Raw genomic sequence first — 6000 nt, forward strand, 5'->3', positions numbered from 1 at the left:
ACATGCAACCCAGCGCCAAATCAACAGCTGTTTGATGGTATATATGTATAATATATATATATATATATATATATATATATATAAATATATATATATATATATGTGTGTGTGTGTGTGTGTGTGTGAGAGAGAGAGAGATAGATAGATAGATAGAGAGAGAGAGAGAGAGAGAGAGAGAGAGAGAGAGAGAGAGAGAGAGAGAGAGAGAGAGAGATGAACGATCATAACTTGGGATGCCAGATAGCCAGAGTTTTTCGTGGCTAATTTCAATTTCAAAAGCGACCAAAAAGAACCTCACGTGTCCAAAAAAACACAAGCATTCTGATTCTCTTGAAAAACGCATTGGTTTTGATAGATAAAAATCAACTAAACCAGGAGAAAACTTTCTTCTCAATTTTTATGAACAAAAGAGTTTTGAAAATAAATAGTAGAAAAACGTTTCTCTATGGACAACTGACAGCCCCGATCATAACCGGCTGCAATCAAGTTAGCTGTGTCGAACAAGATGCTGTTTGTTTGTTTTTTTTTTGTTTGGTCTGTTTGTTTGTTTTTTGTTTTTTTTTCAAACGAATCACTGCTTGCTTGTTATAACATCATCAGCTCGTTCACCCGCGTGATTTAAAAAAACGGAAACTCACGGACGGGAATCGAGCCGTTCGTTTCCCTTCGCCTGTAATATTTGCCAGATTTTTTTTTCATCTACCGTTTATCCTCATGAAGCCTAAATAAAATAATCAAATTAAATTGATATTTTCAGAGGCTCTGAATCAAAATTAATATTATTTACATTTATATAACAAATAGTTGTTTTAAGTTAAATGAAAATGTTACTTCTGATTCTTAATTAAATGGAACCGAAATTTGAAGGCTAGGAAAATGCTAAACTGACATATTACAACCTACTGTGCCTTTAACCAAAGAGAGTGGTGTGTATCCCTCCACTTAAATGGTAGTTTAAATAATATGTGATTTTCATACAACAAAAATCATAGTTGTGACAAGTTGTCTGTTTAATTTTGTAATTTTTTTTTCATAAATTCTCAAAAAACAATTTTTAAAAAACAACAATAAACAACAACAAACAAACCCAAATAAAACAACAAAGAAAGAGTGAGATAGAGAGGGAGAGAAAGATAGATAGATAGATAGATAGAGAGAGAGAGAGAGAGAGAGAGAGAGAGAGAGAGAGAGAGAGAGAGAGAGAGAATGCCTGCTCAATTTTCAACTATTCATCTCAACCAATTCTATTTCTTACAGGAGACTGAATAATATTTTGCTACCTTATCTAACATAACAAGTGTTCAAAATAGAACGTCAGAAATGATCCTCGATCAAATATCAACACATGTCATTAATGTATCAAAAGTTAAAAATATGTAGGGGGTAAGGGGAGGGGGGGGGGGTATGATCAAATGGAAAGAGGGTTGCTTAAATAGAAGTGTCATAACATCACGTATCCATGGCATAGTGATTACCGGATTAATAACTATATAATATTGGACGATTGTAATAATCAAGTGATGCAACATGAGTGGAAAAACGAATACATTTCAAGGAAAACATAATATTCTTTTCAATTATGGGCAGGAGGAGCAACTAGGGCATTAACCTAATTTAACATTGTGCGGCTATGTGGTCTAGTGGTATGACCCTCGCTTTCGGATCGGAAGGTCCTGGGTTCGAGCCTCGCGCTCGGCGCATAGTTGAGTCCTTGGAAAAGGTTCTTTACTCACATTCTCTCACCGTACTCAGGTGTAAAATGAGTACCTGGCCGTTAACAGCGTTTGTCTTTGTCCGAAAAATTGTAATATCGCCTAACAGGCGTTATGTCCCGTCCTACATGTTAAATGTTACTGTTGACCAGGGGACCCCTTGTAAAGCGCTTTGAGCACGTTTAGTGGATATTGCGCTATATAAAAACTCATTTAAAAAAAATTAATATTAAGGTTGGGTAGATTAATTCATTTTGGTTGCGTGGGGAGAAAGGATAAAACTAGTGGCGCACCTCTCTTCAACGTCATTCGCCTCCCGAGTCCCGACTCACGTTGAGAGCGCTCCTAAATAAAACCATTTTAGATAGTAAGATTTAATAGCGTGTTATTTCTATTTCTTTATTTGACAGTGTCGCCCCTTCCTTAGAACCAATCACGACCCTGAGCATTGCTCGAGAGAAAAACTCAGCATATCTCTTGCGCAAAAATAAGATCTTGTTTTGTTCTATCACTCCCTCTTCATTCATCACAAGCCTCAAGAAGCCTGCCACGCTGCCCGACAAAATAGCAGCACTGGCAACTACATCTCATTCTCAACAACAAAAACTACACCTCATTATCAAGAGATATATCTCGCCACCAAACCTCTCAGAACAACTCGATACACATCCTTCCCATCACATCTCCCCCATTTACTCCATCGACTATATTACACCTTCCTCATTAAAAACTACATACGTAACTTGAAGAAAACTACAAAGAGGCTTCATTATTGTACCCCCTGCAACCCAAATAACAAGATACAACATAACAAGATATTACAGTTATTATTTTGAAACTTACACTCAATTTCACGATGTTAGTTATAAACGTTTATTTTCAACTTTGGTACATTGAGAACGAAGTGTCAACGTAGGTTGAGAATTAATTCTCACTCTGTAATTATTACTTTAGATTTAATTTGACATCATATCGTCTATATGAGAATGTACTTATGGGTTGGTAATAGTAAATTTTTAAATTGAGCTTTTATCGAGCGCAATACCCACAAAACGGGCTCAACAAAGCCTGTTATGCGAAATTTTTTTTTTTTTCGGACAGAGACAACGCTGTTAACCGCTAGGTACTCATTTTACACCTGAGTACGGTGAGAGAATGTGACTAAAGAGCCTTTTCCAAGGACTCAACTATGCGCCGAGCGAGACTCGAACCCAGGACCTTCCGATCCGAAAGTGAGCGTCATACCACTAGACCACATAGCCGCATGGGTTGGTAATAGTACACGGTAAGGATGATGTCTTGAAGGAATCAAAGAAACTACGCCATTATGATTTATCCTAATTTTGCTGGAATGAATAATTGATTAGTCTCCTAACTAGCGCTCGCAAAATATAGGCGGAAAATTTAAAAAAATAAAAAAATTTTTCTTTCTTTACTTTGATTAAATCTGGTCACACCTAGTTTGCATACCTACTTTGATCACTGTTAAGAGAATAGTGCAACCTTTCTCGGCGTCTTAAAAACCAGATGGTCAATGCTTTGGACAAATTTAAGAGGTTGATCGATCTAAAATGCAATGGTAAAAGACGAGCGCGTATCTCTGTTGTGGGGTTTGATCATTGGATTGGCAGCTTCTAATGGTGCTCACACTATTATGTTATGACAATCGACCCAATCAGCAACGTCTTTACCGCACTCGTGCACCGTCGCAAATCCACCCGGAAGCTTCGTCACAACACACCGTTCAACCAGATGTTCTGTGGTTTCGGGTTCTTGTCCACATCGGGTACACTTGTGGGAGCTTTCCTTTTGCAAGGATGTCAGACATTGCCTCTGCCAGCCAGGCCCGTGCCCTGGGGCCCAGATGCGTCACCATATCGGGATATACGTCGTCTATCCCTACTGCTTTGCCGTTCCTTTCATCGCTAATGGCTGCACCCACCTCTCGGGTACTGAACGGGGATGTCCAGTCCGACTCCTTCGCAGGGAGCGAGTCCAAAATCCGACGGTACGCATTGCGGACAATGCGCTCAAAAGCTACATTAGGGACCCGTTTGCTGCGGTTCTTTATATTCTTGGCAATTGTATCTGCCTCAAATTCTGGTGCAGCCCTCGCGTAAGTCCAGTCCGGATCCAATTTCTTTATTAGACGTCAGGCGGGGCGGCTGGAGTGTGTAAAGTTGAGACTTTCCACGGTTTGAGGTTTGAGTTTGAGTTCATCAATATAATCGCGATACATCACCACGTTCATCATTACCTCAATCAAAAAGAAAATTGGAATGTACATAGTTTCATTCACTACCATAAACATGCAATGATACTGATAATAATAATAATAATAATAATAATAATAATAATAATAATAATAATAATAATAATAATAATAATAATAATAATAATAATAATAATAACAATAATAATAATAATATTAATATTAATATAATAATATTAATATAATAATACTACTACTACTACTACTACTACTACTATAATAATAATAATAATAATAATAATAATAATAATAATAATAATAATAATAATAATAATAATAATAATAATATTAATATAATAATATTAATATAATAATACTAATAATAATAATGATAATAATAATAATAATAATAATGATGATGATGATGATGATGATGATGATGATGATGATAACGATGATGATGATGATGATGATGATGATGATGATGATGATGATAATAATAATAATAATAATAAGAAGAAGAAGAAGAAGAAGAAGAAGAAGAAGAAGAAGAAGACGACTATAATTTATCTGAGAAAAAATGTTTATATTAATGGGGCAAAAGTCACAAGGGCCAAACACCGAGATAGTCGATGTTAGGGTTATGAGTTAAAGGATCCATGAACATGTTATTCAGGTCTGACATCCGAACACAGTTATGGGCCTAGTTAAACATTGTTGTAATGGACAATTTTTACGTAATTTTTATTTAGCTTTCCATTACAACGAAAGAGTCCAGAATGAATTGGGTGTATCAGACCTACAAATATAAGTGCACGTCGGTCGGTGTCATCCATATTTCTCTACCACCTTCCACTTACCCATGCCGTGGATGGTAGCAACAAAGGGGAAGGAGTTGTGGCATGGGTAAAAGGGATGCATTTTCTCAAGAGCTAATTTATAATCTTGTAGTTCCAAGAGAGAGAGAGAGAGAGAGAGAGAGAGAGAGAGAGAGAGAGAGAGAGAGAGAGAGAGAGAGAGAGAGAGAGAGAGAGAGAGAGAGAAAACAACATGCCACGCCCTCATGAAAGGTCACAGGTCATAGGTCATCGTTCGGGTCTCTCCGGTGGAGGCCGCGGTGGAATGATGGTGCCAGTTTGTAATATTTAAAAACCAAACTACATTTTAAATAAAAAATCACATAAAAGTCCATTTGGAACACCACAAAAGAATCTGGTTGGCAGTGGCATAATGGAGCAGATGACGAAAAAGACCCAGCAGGCTCGAGTAATACTAATGCGTTTCCAATTAAACCAGTTCCTGACATTTAGTCTGCTCTTCCCCCCAATTTATTTCCAGTCAACTTTAGTTCTATGTTACCTTTGTGCAAGCCAAAAAGACAAATAGGTCAGTCCCACAGTCAGTGAGTATTTGTCACAATATTTTGACACTCCCATTGAGTCTAATGAAGGAAAATTACATCGTAACAGCCAACGACACTATGTTTTTTTGTTTTTTTTTTTCAATCGCTTGTGTTAATAATGTGAGTGTTGTTCAGGATCTGTACGGGGTAAAATGTAGAACGAAATTGACACCACTCTGTTCTTTGTTATTGTTTATAGACAGCCGTTTTAATAATTCGTTCTCACTTAATTCTATCAATCAGACTATAAACGCCCAATGTTACAAACGATTTTGTGTGTTGGTAGTTTATATATCGCTGGTTGTTGTGAGTATATTACCTAAACGCATCAATAGGGAAGAAAAGTCGTGACGTCAAATATATTTGGAAGTATGTCTACAACCAATGAGGGCTAATAATAATAATGAAGAGGTTACACATTGAATCAAAAGGTGGCATAACTATTTTAGTAGCGGGATATAGGCAGATTCTAAGGATTACGGGTCGAAAAATAGCGATGATGGATGACCGTTATTGATGGCCGGCATAATATATTGAGACTAGAAAATAAGATGCATCTCTCTGAAGATCTATTATGGGAGGTATATATTCAGTTATCCGGAAGAGATGATTTTACACTTCCACTGAGATAGGAACCAATTTTTGACATGCCACTTCAGTTCCGATTGCTCGGG

The sequence above is a fragment of the Berghia stephanieae genome, chromosome 9 (genome assembly GCF_034508935.2).
Source record: "Berghia stephanieae isolate SIO BIC M18660-M18661 chromosome 9, UCSD_Bste_1.3, whole genome shotgun sequence".
NCBI lineage: Eukaryota > Metazoa > Mollusca > Gastropoda > Nudibranchia > Aeolidiidae > Berghia > Berghia stephanieae.